Here is a 16028-nt window from a genome sequence, read left to right on the forward strand (position 1 = left end):
TATCTGTGTCCTAGTTGTCTGTTTTAAATTATAATAGGATAAAGGCAGGAGCTATGGCTATAAAGGCGCTTTGTAAAGGCTATTTAGTGTGGGTAAAGTTCACCAATAAGCACAATGTAAAAAAAACCAAAGGACTCTCATATTAAATTCTATTAATATGAATGACCTTTTCTATACTGTTGTTTGATTATCAAAGTTGTGTGGTTGAACTTCATCTCTACAATAAGCATCCCAACATTTTGATGTTGCCTTTTGTTTCTGAAAGACTGTTGGCTTTGTGCTTTATTTACTTTCTTAGTCATTTAAATTTAATATAACCTAAATTATGAAATTTGGCAGTAGAAATTAAGGTGTCTTCTGTTTTAAAACTTTATTTCCACAATCTGGGAAAAAGTGTTAGGAATGTTTTGGGCAGTATAATGTTTTTCTTTGCTTTTATAATTGTGATATTTATCTCATTTATTGAATGCCAATATAATTGCTAATGTAACTCTGCATTTAGTTTTATAGGGAAGACCTAAATGAGGAATTACTCAAGATAATTATTAAAATTATGGCATGTAATGTTTAGGTTTTTACTTTTCTGTTTTCTGTTCCTCTCTTGCTCTAACTTCTTAGAACTTTGTCATCCTGACCACCTTTTCAACCCAACCATAATACAGTAGTGTTAATATTGTATTTTAGAATCCCATGGAAACTTACCTGTAAAATTCTTATAGTATTTAAAAATTAATCATGACAGTATATAGATATGATCAAATGAATATTTCTAAGATAATATCAGGACTGCTTGATGTCCTTCTACTGAGTACTGTTACCATTTTATAGTCAAAGACTATATTTAAGTTGGGTTTAAAAATTGTAATTTCTTAAAATTATTAATAATTTTTTTTCTTTTGGGAGGGTATTATATGTAATAAAATGGTCATTTTTCTCAGCTGATAGGAAAATTTATTTGGTAAGATTTTAAAGTTATCTCTTTAGGAAAGTGACATTGTTTTCAGTTCCACATATATGAATGTCTGGCCACAAGATGGCAATAGTTAAATTCTTGTTGACTTACAACAAAATGTCATTAAGTACAATGTCATTAAATAATATCTAATTAACATATAATAAGTCAATATTATCATAATATATATCATAATATATATAATATATAATATATATAATATATATAATAATATAATCATAAGAAGAATTAAAGAAACCGAGGTGTTGGCCAGTTAAAGGAAGTTTTATTTAGAAAGAGTTTAGAACAGTTGGACTTAATATATATAATTTTTTAATTTAACTTAATTTTTTTATTTAACTTTATTTATTTAACTTATTATTTAACTACCTGTATTTAGTTAACTTATTATTTAACTACCTGTATTTATGTAATACAAAAGTTTGGAGAGCAGACCTATATCAGCTTTGACTGAGACAAATAAATACTCAGTGAGTTATAAATAGAACATTTTAAAATAGAAGCCAAGTGTTTCACTCTATAATTGATACATATCTCCATACTGAATATTTTTTTAATGAATATGATTGCGTTGGCAAATATAGTCAGTTATGACTTTTTCCCCATAAATTTTGTGGGCTTTATTTTTTTTCTCTGATGAAACTCTATGACATTGCCAAATGTTTCAGAGAATAGGAGAGTTAGAGTGCCAAAATAATCCTTGAGGGTTCTCAGGACTTTGGGTGACCTTGAAGGAATTCAATCCTATCTCTTATATAGAGACCTTGAAGATATGAAGGAAATTCACCTTATCACAAGGGAATCAAAACCGCATCTTTTTTTGAGAGACAAATGCTTCTAAGAATACTTGAACCCCAAATTATGACTGTTTCAGGGGAAAGTATCATGTATTTCACTTTGAAATGTGTAGTAGTTTAATATTTATATATAAAGAATCAAGCAGTTCACTAATAGTAACAGTTCTTTCAATGACCAAGATTTGGTAGGACATGGGTCCTAGCACTGTGCTTCCAAGAAATATGTAAAATCCTTGTTTTTTCTTCCCCTTTGATTATGACTTTCAAGTTTTAATATAAAAGAGAGAAACTGAATTGATCTGACAGATGACTATCTTTGGAATATAAGAGTGAAACTCTTTCATTTGGTATTGAATTCATTGGATATATATTTTTTTTTAACTTTTTTTTTTAATTTTTATTTATTTATGATAGTCACACACACAGAGAGAGAGAGAGAGAGAGAGAGAGAGAGAGAGGCGGAGACACAGGCAGAGGGAGAAGCAGGCTCCATGCACCAGGAGCCCGATATGGGATTCGATCCCGGGTCTCCAGGATCGCGCCCTGGGCCAAAGGCAGGCGCTAAACCGCTGCGCCACCCAGGGATCCCGCTTGGATATATTTTTGACCACATGATACCACTTATCTGATTCTATGTCCTGATTAATGGTTTTATAGTGAAAGCAACCATTTAAGTGATTTTAATGAGTCATTTTATTTTTTTTTCCTTTTTACTGTACAAGTTAACTTTTACTGTATCTTCTACTGTGCAAGTTAACTTTCTTTCATATTAATGAGACTAGTTTTAAATTCACTTGGTTGTTATAAACCAGGAACAATTAAATTCTATAAAGTAATGTGTTAAAATAGTTCCTTTTATTTTTTAATTTTTTATATTCTATCAGTATCTTTTTTTAAAATTTGAATATAGTTGACACACAGTGTTACATTAGTTTTCTGGGTACAACATAGTGATTTGACAAGTTTATGCATTGATGCTGTGCTCACCACAGGGGTAGCTGCTATCTATCATCATACAACATTGTTACAGTATCACTGACTATATTCCTTATGTTGTGCTTTTTGTTCCTGTGACTTATTCATTCCATAACTGGAAGCCTGTATCTTCCACTTCCCTTCACTGGTTTTACCTATCTCCTCCAGGCCCTTCCCTCTAGCAACCATCAGTTTATTCTCTGTATTTATAGGTTTGATTCTGCTATTGGTTTGTTTATTCATTTGTTTTATTTTTTTTAGCTTACACATAAGATTGAAATCATATGGTATTTGTCTTTCTCAGTCTGACTTACTTCACTTAGCATAATACCCTTTAGGTCCATCCATGTTGTTTCAGATAGCACAATCTTATCCCTTTTTATGACTGTGTAATATTCCTGTGGGATATATGTGTGTGTGTGTGTGTGTGTGTGTGTGTGTGTGCACGCATGCATGCATGCATATCACATCTTCCAATCCACTCATCTATTGATGGACACTTTAAGTTGCTTCCATGTCTTGGCTACTGTAAATAATGCTGCAATAAACATAGACGTGTATGTATCTTTTTGAATTAGTATTTTCATTTTCTTTGGGTAAAGTATCCAGTAGTGGAATTGTTGGATCATATGGTATTTCTGTTTTTAATTTTTTTGGGATCTCTGTATTTTCCACAGTGGCTGTACCAATACACATTCCCACCAACCGTGTACAGGGGTCCCTTTTTTTCCACATCCTTGCCAACATTTATTATTTCTTCTCTTTTTTATTTTAGCCATTCTGACAGATGTGAAGTTGTAATCTCACTGTGGTTTTGATTTGTATTTCCCTGGTGATTTGTGATGTTGAACATCTTTTCATATTTCTGTTGACCACTTATATGTCTTTTTTAGAAAAATGCCATTTAGGTCCTCTGCCCATTTTTAAATCAGATTTTTTTTTTTTAGAGTTGAATTACAGAAGTTCTTTATATATTTTAGATATTAATCTCTTATTAGATATATCATTTGCAAATACCTTCTCCCATTTTGTAGGTTGCCTTTTTGTTTTGCTGATGGTTTCCTTCACTGTGCAAAAGCTTTTTATTTTGATGTAGTCTCAGTAATTTATTTTTGCTTTTGTTTCCCTTGCCTTAGGAAACATGTCTAGAAAAATGTTGCTATGGCTGATGCCAGAGAAATTACTGCCCGTGTTCTAGGATTTTTATGGTTTCAGCCTCACATTTAAGTCTTTAATCCATTTTGGATTTATTTTTGTGTACAGCATTAGAAAGTGGTCCAGTTTCATTTTTTTGCATGTAGCTGTCCAGTTCTCCCAACACAATATAGTTCACTTTACAAAATATTTTCTTCTTGAGCACCTCAGGGGCTCGATTGGTTGTCTGCCTTCCTCGCAGGTCGCAGGTCATGGAATAATGGAGCCCCACCGCAGGCTCCCTGCTCAACAGGGAGTGTGCTTCTCCCTCTCCCTCTGTTCCTTCCCCCTGCTCCTGCATTCACTTTTTCTCTCTCTCTCTCTCTCTCAAATAAAATAAATAATCTTTTCTTTTTAAGATTTTATTTATTTATTCATGATAGACATTGAGAGAGAGAGAGAGGCAGAGACACAGACAGAGGGAGAAGCAGGCTCCATGCCAGGAGCCCAACGTGGGACTCGATCCTGGGACTCCAGGATCACACCCTGGGCCAAAGGCAGGCACTAAACCGCTGAGCCACCCAGGGATCCCTAAAATAAATAATCTTTAAAAAATATTTTCTTCTTTAGTTTTTCTCTTAAAACTTTAAGGCCACCGTAGTAAATAATAAATAGAAAGCTAAACGTTCTTTACATACTCTAATCAAAGGGGAAAATGAGATCATATGTTTTGTGCTTAAAGGTTAGATTATCAATCTGCTTGAAAATTACAGCATTCATGGGGCGCCTGAGTGGTGCAGTCACTTAAGCCTCTCACCCTTGGTTTTGTTTTTTTGTTTTTTTGTTTTTTTTTTTTAATTTTTTTTTTATTTATTTACGATAGTCACAGAGAGAGAGAGAGAGGCAGAGACATAGGCAGAGGGAGAAGCAGGCTCCATGCACCGAGAGCCCGATGTGGGATTCGATCCCGGGTCTCCAGGATCGCGCCCTGGGCCGAAGGCAGGCGCCAAACCGCTGCGCCACCCAGGGATCCCCTCACCCTTGGTTTTGACTCATGTCATGATCTCAGGGTTGTGAGATCCAGCCCCATGTTGCTTTCCGTGTAGAGTTTGCTCTGCCCCTCCCCACTGCCACACTCTGTCTCTCAAAAAAAAAAAAAATAATAATAATAATTTAAAAATCACAGCATTTTTCAGGTTTTTATATTTGTAGGTTATATATATATATATTGATCAGTAAATACGTATCAAAGCTGAAAATAATAAATTACATTATTGTAATTACAAACATAATTACAAAAATTTATCAGAAGCAGATTACATTTTTGTGGGAAATGTACTTAAAGAATCATAGATATTTTTGACTTTATGTCCTGAGTTTAATCCTAGCCATTTTAGCACCCTTTATATCTCATGTATGGTAATTATGATTTAAATGTGTAAGAATTAAGAAATTCAAAGCTTATATGTATTTAGAAGCTTTTCTGACCACATGTTCAAATGAAATTTTTGTTCTCAAAGTGATCATTTTTTCCTTTTGTATTTGAAATATAGCTAAATTAAAAAAAAATGAAATATAGCTAAATTATAATAGCTATCAAATTTATAAGTGATTTAAATCATTTCAAAATCACAATGAAAAGTTTGAGTTTATTTATTTATTTATTTTAAAGATTTTATTTATTCATGAGAGACACAGAGAGAGAGGCAGAGACATAGGCAGAGGGAGAAGCAGAGACATAGGCAGAGGGAGAAGCAGGCTCCCTGCCATGAGCCAGATAATGGGACCCCAAGATCATGACTGAACCAAAGGCAGATGCTCAACCACTGAGCTACTCAGGTGCCCTGAGTTTTTTTTCTCTTCAGGTATGGAAGTGATATCAACATCATGTTTGTGGATCTCTGATAGAAAGGGGATGCGACACAGACCAGTACATTTGGCCCAAAATCCACAAATCCAAATACGTAATAAGTGTTTCTGAGTAAATGTGTCTTCTACAAAACCTGTGAGACCAAGCCTCCATCTGCTTAAGTATCTCTCCCTCTGCCCTCCCCCCTCTTTTCTCTAATAAATAAATAATCTTTTTTTAGAGGTTTTATTTATTTATTCATGAGAGACACAGAGAGAGAGGCAGAGACACACAGGCAGATGGAGATGCTATTATTGATTAATTAAACAAATTCACTTTAAAATGTTGCTGAATTAGGAAATCGTGTTTCAAAAAAAAAAAAAAAAGGAAATCGTGTTTCCACCTAAGATGAGGGAAGTACAAAGTATCACTTCCACTCTGTCATAAAAGGCAGATAAACTACAAAATCACAACATTTCTTGAACCTACAAAGAGCTTGTGATGCAGAGCAGCTAAGTACCCTAAAGTCCAAGAAATACAGACTCCTGCAAAGAGATGGGATACAGGGCACAGGGCACTGTCTCACTGTGAAGCATAGTTGTAGGAAGACACACTGGGCACCACGCAGGTGGATAAGATGTATCTGGCCAAACTTTTTTTTTTTTTTAAAGATTTTTTATTTATTCATGAGAGACACAAAGAGAGACGGAGACACAGGCAGAGGGAGAACCAGGCTCTGTTCAAGGAGCCTGATGCAGGACTCTATCCCAGGAATCCCAGGGATCACGTCCTGGGCTAAAGGCAGATGCTCAACTGCTGAGCCACCCAGGCATCCCTGGCCAAACTTTTTTAATGGGTTACTAAAGGCCAAGTATAGAACCATCATAGCTACAGATATGAGAGGCATTCACTCTCACTTGCAGTCTTTTCTCACAGACCTCTAGAAAAAGAAAGATTGGGAAGCAGGGTAGAAGACCAGAGAGACAATCCTTCACTGGTACAGGCCTGGAAGAAGACACTGACTGCAACTTACAGAAAGACCAGAGGCCCCATTTAGGACCCTTTTGATGTAAGAGCAAAATTCTTAAGTCACTGGGAAAGGGGCAGCATATCTGTTCCCTCCAGAGTATAGGTGAAGACCCATTGTAGCTGCCAGAAGTATAAAGAGAAAGCCATCCACTCTTGGCAGACAGGAAGGAAATCTTATACCGGTACCATTGCTGGGAGAAGAATAGGAAACTACCCTGCATAAAGCTTGCTGATGGTACCAGGCAGAATTTGGCTGCCATGGGGAGGAGAGACAGAACCACTGAGAAAGGCCCACTGCAAGACCCGGACATGTGGGATCTGCCTGGGACTGAGGCTGGACCAGGACAACAGAGAACTGTCCCTTTTACGTCTCTCACCATGTAAGCAACAAGCAATGAGTAGTAGCAAGTAGCAGCAGCCTATTACGGGCAAGGCACAAGAGTATAGAAACTCCCTGTCTGGAGCAGGTGCCTAGTGAAGGCTGAACGGTGAAGGTGGAATAGGAACAACAACAACAAAAAAACCCTGGCATCCTCGGCCCATGCTAACCACGAAGTGACACTAGAGCATTTTGAAGCTGGTGGTACACCAAAGTTAACTGCAGCAACAGCAAAACTCAAAGCCAGCTTAACTCCTGACTTGATTTACTCAATTTATCATACCAATGGCCTAACTGAAGAAAAAAAGTGTTCCCATTTCCCTGTGTAAATACTGCATACTTCAGTCTATGTTGTCTTCTATAAAATCTCTGGCATTCCATCAAAAGCACAAGCATTTAAAAAAAGCAAGAAAAGGGGTATCTGGCTGGCCCAGTCAAAGAAGTGTGTGACTTTTGGGCTTGGAGTTGTGAGTTTAAGCCCCATGTTGAGTCCACACTCAAGTGGAGATCACTTAAATAAATAAAACTTAAAAAAAATAAAAAAAGCAAGAATACAATTCACTCGTAAGAGATGAAGCAGTCGGGACACGCCTGGGTGGCTCAGTGGTTGAGCATCTGCTTTTGGCTCAGGCTGTGATCCTGGGGTCCTGGGATCAAGTCCCACATCGGGCTCCCTGCGAAGAGCCTGCTTCTCCCTCTGCCTATGTCTCCGCCCCTCTCTCTCTATGTCTCTCATGAATAAATAAATATAATCTTTAAAAAAAAAAAAAAAAGCCACCCTGGGTGGCTCAGCGGTTTGGCGCCTGCCTTTGGCCCGAGGCGCGATCCTGGAGTCCCAGGATCGAGTCCCACATCGGGCTCCCTGCATGGAGCCTGCTTCTCCCTCTACCTGTGTCTCTGCCTCTCTCTCTCTCTCTCTCTCTCTCTCTGTGTGTCTATCATAATCAATCAATCTTTAAAAAGAAAAGAAAGACAAAATATATAAAAAATTAAAAATTAGTTTCATTCTTCTGCATGTGGATGTCCAATTTTCCCAGCACCGTTTATTGAAGAGACTGTCTTTCTTCCAGTGGATAATCTTTCCTCCTTTATCGAATATTAGCTGACCATAAAGTTCAGGGTCCACTTCTGGATTCTCTATTCTGTCCCATTGATCTATGTGTCTGTTTTTGTGCCAGTACCACACTGTCTTGATGACCACAGCTTTGTAGTACAACCTGAAATCTGGCATTGTGATGCCCCAGCTATGGTTTTCTTTTTAAAAATTCCCCTGGCTATTCGGGGTCTTTTCTGATTCCACACAAATCTTAAAATAATTTGTTCTAACTCTCTGAAGAAAGTCCATGGTATTTTGATAGGGATTTCATTGAATGTGTACATTGCCCTGAGTAACAGTGACATTTTCACAATATTAATTCTGCCAATCCATGAGCATAGAATATTTTTCCATCTCTTTGTGTCTTCCTCAATTTCTTTCAGAAGTGTTCTATAGTTTTGAGGGTATAGATCCTTTACCTCTTTGGTTAGGTTTATTCCTAGGGATCTTATGCTTTTGGGTCCAATTGTCAATGGGATTGACTCCTTAATTTTTCTTTCTTCAGTCTCATTGTTAGTGTGTAGAAATGCCACTGACTTGTGGGCATTGATTTTGTATCCTGCCACGCTACCAAATTGTTGTATGAGTTCTAGCAATCTTGGGGTGGAGGCTTTTGGGTTTTCTATGTAGAGTATCATGTCATCGGCGAAGAGGGAGAGTTTGACTTCTTCTTTGCCAATTCGAATGCCTTTAATGTCTTTTTGTTGTCTGATTGCTGAGGCTAGGACTTCCAGTACTATGTTGAATAGCAGTGGTGAGAGTGGACATCCCTGTCTTGTTCCTGATCTTAGGAGAAAGGCTCCCAGTGCTTCCCCATTGAGAATTATATTTGCCCTGGGCTTTTCGTAGATGGCTTTTAAGATGTCGAGGAATGTTCCCTCTATCCCTACACTCTGAAGAGTTTTGATCAGGAATGGATGCTGTATTTTGTCAAATGCTTTCTCTGCATCTAATGAGAGGATCATATGGTTCTTGGTTTTTCTCTTGCTGATATGATGAATCACATTGATTGTTTAAATAAAAAAAAAAGATAAAGCAGTCAAGACAAGACTCCTATAAGATTCAGATGTTGGAACTTAAAATTACTATGTTAAAGGCCCTAGTTGAAAAAATAGTCATAACATGCATGAACAGATGGGTATTTGAGCAGAGAGATGGAAATTATAAGAAAGGTTCAAATAGAAATGTTGTAAAACAGTAGTAAAGATGAAGAATGACTTAAGTGGCTTATTAGTAGATTTGCCATGTCGAAGGAATCAATAAACTTAGCAATAGTCAGTAGAAATTGAAACACAAAAAGAAAAGAGTGAAAAAAATCTGAGCATTTAAGAGCAATATCAAATATCCAAACACACATGTAATTGGAATACCAGTAAGAAAACAGAAAGCAAGCAGGACAGAAAGAATACTTGACAAGATAATGACCAGTAATTTTATAAGCAAAACAAAGAACTTTAAACCACAAATCTAAGAATCTTGGGGGAACTTCAAGAAAGATTAAAAGAAAAAAATACACATTGTATTGAAACTGCTAAAAACCAAAGACAAAATATTGAAGCCAGAGGAAAAAGGTACATTAATTTACAGAAGAACAAATATAAGAAATACATCAACTTTTCTTATTATAAGACACACAGTCCAGAAGACAATACAGTGACATTTTAAAGTGCTGTGGGAGGGGGGCAGGATTTAAAAACCCCAAAATAAAAGAAAAAACCCACAGTCAACCCAGAATTCTATATCCAAGCAAAAATACTTTTCAAAAATGAAGGCAAAATAAATACTTTTTTTCCAGGTAAACAAAACCTGGGAGACAGGCATGTACTAAAACAAACACACAAAAAACCTTAAGAGGAAATCTTTCAGGTAGAAATTAAATGATACCAGACAGAAACTTGGATTTATGCAAAGAAATGAAGAGCTTCTGAGCTGGTTTAAGTGAAAGTGTAATAAAAGATTTCTTATTTTTTTGGTCAAATGATAACTGTCAAATGCAAAATATTGTTTATTTTTAGTGACTATAAGAATAAGATGACAAGATAGCAAGAAAAATGAGATACAAGAATTCAAAGTATATTGACAAAAGCTTTTTACAGTATATGTTGTGATATAATGTGATTTGAAAGTGGATTATCAGTGACAGATGTATATTGTAAACTCTATAGAGTAATCATTAAATACATTTAAGTAGTACTAAATTAAAATTACTTAGTTATTTTTAAAAACCCACCAAAACAACAACTACTTAGTTGTACAAAAAGGAAATAAGATTATTGATTTAAATCCAGCCATATCAATAATTACATTAAATATAAATAAACATCTCAAATAAATGACATTGTCAGATCAAATTAAAAAAGACCCAAGTCTGTGCTGTCAAGAAGAAACTAACTTTACATATAAAGACATGGGTTAAAAGTAAAAGGATAGAAGAAAACAAACAGTGCAAACACTAATTAAAAGAAACCTTAGTGGCTATATGAATATCAGAGATATCAAAATAAAGTTTCTTATCCATGATTTTGCCCTTTACCACTATTATTATTGATGTTATATAGAATAAGATTTTATTTATGTAAAATGCCCCCAAATTTTTACCTTTGGCCCTAGCCTTTTCCCCATTTCACTCCAAAGGTCTAACATCATCTAGGTAGGGCTTAACACAGCTAGCTTTATAAAATATCATTAAACATTTTTTTAACTAGGAAAAATCTCCCAAGATTGTTTTTTGCTACAGAAAATAACACTGCTGAAGTAAATGCTGGGTATAATTCGTATATAAACATAATTCAGGCCTAATGGCAGTGCTTAAAAGACATACCTTAACACAGCAAACCTATAATGGTTAGGAATAAAAAGTAATGAGAGTGATAGACATTGAAAGTGGAAAGGACAAATTAAAGATAAGGAGCTTAGGAACATGAAGTCTTTGAAGCAGATTTTATTGACTTCTTTTTTTTTTTTTTTTTTTTAGATTTTATGACTTCTGAGTAGTGTTTATTACATCTATTTAAAAAAAAGAAGTTCTAAAGGGACTGTCTTTAAACACAGTTCTCATTGCCAACAATATCTGGTCTAGGGAGAATCCAAGTAGCTTTCTCTCCCATTTCCTTTCCTACATAGTATCATCTCCTTTAAGGTGTAGAAGAGCTAAAGAACTGGACTTATTTGATGTTGTTCAGAAGCAATAGGGTACTAATTAGCTGGAACTGAGTTTCCTAAGATAGATTTTTTTCTGCCTTTCATCCTCTCTAGCTTTTTTTTCTCCTTGAAACCTCAATTTTTAGAAGAACCTGTATGTTTGGAATAATGAGCAGCTGTGCTCCATGAAGTGTGTAGGGATAATTATCTTATTCATTATACAGCTTAATGCTTCTTTTCTCCTTCCTCCCTTAACTAACCTGGCTGGTTTGGGTAATGGAACAAGGAAGCAGATATTGTGAAGGAGCTAGTGCATCAATTAAACAGAACCACTTCAGTCATGTATTCTTTCTCCCACCTGTAGTGGGACTTCCAATTACTCGGTCTTACTTCTCTTGGCTAACTATTCCTAGGGCCCCGTATCTTGCCTGACCTATATGGTTGACCCATTTCAGTTCTGTCTTATCACCATCCAAGACTTCCATGTCTCTTTGATCTATGCTAATCCCCACTCTGCATTCCTCCTACTTCCAAGGGTTTCTGATTTTGTTTTCTGGTCACAAAGTCCTGCCGGATGATGATGCTATTTGTGCAATTGTTGCTCGTTAGCAAATTGGACTTTTGCCATTCTCCAGTAATTCTTTTATTAATTTCATATTGAACTAAGCCCCAGATAGCACCTATTCTAGTCTCTCTCCTTCTTAATTCCAAATGTATACCTCAATTCTCTTTTTGATACATGCTTTTGCATTTCTGAGGTTTACTCTTTCAAATGTGAACATTTATAGCTACTCTAGCCCAAATTTCTTTTTTTTATTTTTTTATTTATAATAGTCACACACAGAGAGAGAGGCAGAGACATAGGCAGAGGGAGAAGCAGGCTCCATGCACCAGGATCCCGACGTGGGATTCAATCCCGGGTCTCCAGGATCGCGCCCTGGGCCAAAGGCAGGTGCTAAACCACTGCACCACCCAGGGATCCCTAGCCCAAATTTCTTATGGCTCTACTTTAGGCCTTTTTTTTTTTTTCCTTTTGGATTAAATAAAGAGTTGTGCTTTTTTCCCTCTATAAAGGTAACTCTCCCACTTCAGCCTTGATCCCATCTCATTCTACTCTTGACAAAGGGAGAGGGAGAAAGGTATAGTCCTGAAAGAAGAAAAGAGTTAAATGTAGAGAAAGGAAGGGAGAAAAAAGAAAGAAGGAAAAAGGGGGTTTGCTGAGACAATGAAGTGGGAAAGGAGAAAAGGGGAAAGAATAGGAAGTTAGTGATGGCATTCAGGTGAGAAAAGGAGAAAGACAAGAAGAGAGGAAATGGGTATAGAATTAGCAGGATTGCTTATTCTCATCTATGGAATGAGGGATGGCTTGATGATACTTCAAGTCACTTGTAACCATCCATGCTTCATAATTGTATTCTTTCTCAACCCCTCATCCTCCTCCTGCCTGTACTTCCTAAGTTCCGCCCCCCCCACCCCCTCACCTCCACCTTTTTCAATGTCTTTACTGAGGGCTGTCCCCTGCCCTGCCCTCTGACACAACCTCCCCATCTCCCACAGACATTCTTGATCTACTCTGTATCCTCGAAAGACCCATACTATTTGTCATTTAGCCTTCATTAGTATCCTACTTTGTAGGAGTATTTTCTTACAGCCTTTCTCCTTCTGTAGGATGTACATTTCCTAGAGACAATGGTTAGTTCACTCATCTCTGCACTACCTGCACTCTACCTGCACCTTAAATGGTGGGTTCCTAGTAAGTGTTTATTGGATCAAATATATTAAATGGCTATTTTCCCACCTACTGCAGGGGCTTTGTTAACAATTTTCTTTCTCTTTCTGTCTGTTCACCCATTCATTTGTTCACTCTTGAGTAGTTGCTATGTATTGGGTACTGTTCCAAACCTTGGGGATGCTGTGGTAAATGTAACAGGTAAAATCCCTGTAAATAAGTAAATAAAATTAGAAAAATTTTAGATGATAATAAGTGCTGTGAAAAAAAATAAAGGGTTTACAGAAGAATGCCAAGTGTCAACTGGCAAATGTGGAAAGAGCACTAATATTGGAAAGCCAGCATTTTGCAACGATCTCAGTAAAGATTAGATCAGGCAAGAATCATCAATGAATGCTAAATAAAAAGGGAAATTTTAATGAGGAGAAAGATACTTGCATGTCTTAAAGTATCTCCTCACAGATTTGTTCATTAGTTGAGAAGGAGAACAAAAGATAGTACTTTCATTGGGTAATCAAAATTAATAACACTGTAGGGGGCAGATAAACATTGTGTGCTTCCAGATGGAATATCTGAGCAGGATACATTTCCTATGTAATATTCTGCCCAAGAGTGCATGACCTGAATATAGTCACAGGGAAGAATCACACCAACCTTAAACACAGGGGAAGAGGTTAAAAATTTTGAATCTGGGTAAGTGATATATGGGTATTCTTTATACCATTCTTAGAGCTTTTCTCCAAGTTTGAAACTAATTTCATATAAAAAGCAAAACATTTTTTAAAAGGTATTGCTTTATTTAAAAAATAATGTCAATATCAATTTGCATTTTCTACCAGCATCAATTAAAAAATCATAAAGCAGGGTCATGAATAATGAAGGAAGCAAGGTGAGTGATTTGCTACTTTAAATCATTTAGTTGAGGGATCCCTGGTTGGCGCAGCAGTTTAGTGCCTGCCTTTGGCCCAGGGCGCGATCCTGGAGACCCGGGATCGAATCCCACGTCGGGCTCCCAGTGCATGGAGCCTGCTTCTCCCTCTGCCTATGTCTCTGCCTCTCTCTCTCTCTCTCTCTCTCTCTCTCACTGTGTGCCTATCATAAATAAGTAAAATAAAATTAAAAATTAAAAAAAATAAATCATTTAGTTGAGGAAGTTTTTTCTGGAATAACATTTGCAGCGAATGAAGGAGGTGAAGGAGGAAATTTTGCAAACATCTGGGGAAGAGTATTCCAAATTGAAGGAGTAGGAAGAATGAAGATTTTGAGATGGGAATGACTTTGTTGTGCCCAAGACCAGCAAGAAGGCCAGTGTGGCTGGAGAGGAGTGTTGCAAGGGGGGCAGTAGTAGGAAATGAGAAATGAGATGTAGAGAGCAGATCACATAGAGCCCTGTAGCCTCTGGAAAGAAATTTGGATTTTATTCTGAGCGTGATGAGATTCCTGTGGAAGGGTTGAGCAGGGGAATGGTAAATTCTAATTTACATTAAAAAAAAAAATCCTCCTGGCAGCTAGCTGGAAAACAGATTATAGGGAGACAATACTGGGAACAGGGGGACCAACTGGAAGATTGTTACAGTATTCCAGATAAGAGATGATAGTGGCGTGGGCCCTGGTGGAGGTGTCACAGTGGTCAGGTGTGGGCTGTATGTTGATGATATATATACCTGATAGAGCTGCTGAAGAATGAGTTCACTTCACAAATTATTAAAGTAGGGATCCCTGGGTGGCTCAGTGGTTGAGTACCTGCCTTCAGCCCAGGGTATGATCCTGGAGACCCAGGATTGAGTCCCACATTGGGCTTCCTGTACAGAGCCTGCTTCTCCCTCTGCCTCTCTCTCTCTCTCTGTGTCTTTCATGAATAAATAAATAAATAAATCTTTTTAAAAATTATTAAAATGAATCGGATGTGGAGTGTAATAGAAAGCAGAGGCAAGGATTAATTACTCCTAAGTTTCCGAAAATTACTGGGTGAATGATGATGCTATTTATTGGGAACACTGAAGAGAAAATTAGTCATTCTGTGAAGGGCATGTGAAGTTTGAGAAGCCTGATAGATCTCCAAGTGAAAAATCAGGTAAGCAGTTTGTTATCAAAGCTCAGGGAAGAAGTTGAGACTGGGGATATAAATCTGAGAGTTGACAGTATGGATGCTATTTAAAGCTGTGGGTATGGGGATCCCTGGGTGGCGCAGCGGTTTGGCGCCTGCCTTTGGCCCAGGGCGCGATCCTGGAGACCCGGGATCGAATCCCACGTCGGGCTCCCGGGGCATGGAGCCTGCTTCTCCCTCTGCCTGTGTCTCTGCCTCTCTCTCTCTCTCTCTCTCTGTGACTATCATAAATAAAAAAAAAAAAAAAAAAAAAAAAAAAAAAAAAAAATTAAAAAAAAAAAAAAGCTGTGGGTATGAATGAGATCATTCTAGGACTGAGTATAAAAAGGAAAGAGAAGCATCCCAGGTTTAAAAGGGAAAGTAGACTCAACAGATGATCACCCTGCAGTTTAAGGAACATGCTAATTGGCTGTACATTTTATGGCTAGAAAGCACTAATCATTCTATGTTAACATCTGCCTCTCTGTAACTTCTCACTTAGGTCTAGTTCTCTCCTATTGGGTGTTAGAAACAGGTCTTTCAGTGGGACAGTGTTTCAGGTATTTGATGGCAGCAGTTATAACCCAAAGTCTGCATGTTATGTTCCTTTTACTCTTCCTTATAGTATATTGATTGTTTCCAAGCTCTTTACTAATTTGACCATATTCTGGTCAGTATATCTTGCATAGAGTTAGGTATGCTAGGACAGAACACAGTCATTACCAAGTATGGTAGGTCTGTTTCTTCCCAAACATGCAATGATGAAACCAACATTTGTCAAATGCTTTACAACTGACAACTCTTTCATTTCCACAGCAAACTTGTAAATATGTACAGATG

The 16028-nt window shown here is 37.0% G+C and overlaps 1 protein-coding gene across 7 annotated transcripts in view; it reads left to right on the forward strand.

The window, feature by feature from the left end:
* KIAA0586 (KIAA0586 ortholog) overlaps window positions 1-16028 on the forward strand; it is a 109223-nt gene that overhangs the window by 74846 nt on the left and 18349 nt on the right. The window lies entirely within an intron of this gene.

Source organism: Canis aureus, chromosome 9 (assembly GCF_053574225.1).
Source record: "Canis aureus isolate CA01 chromosome 9, VMU_Caureus_v.1.0, whole genome shotgun sequence".
NCBI classification, from domain to species: Eukaryota; Metazoa; Chordata; class Mammalia; order Carnivora; family Canidae; genus Canis; species Canis aureus.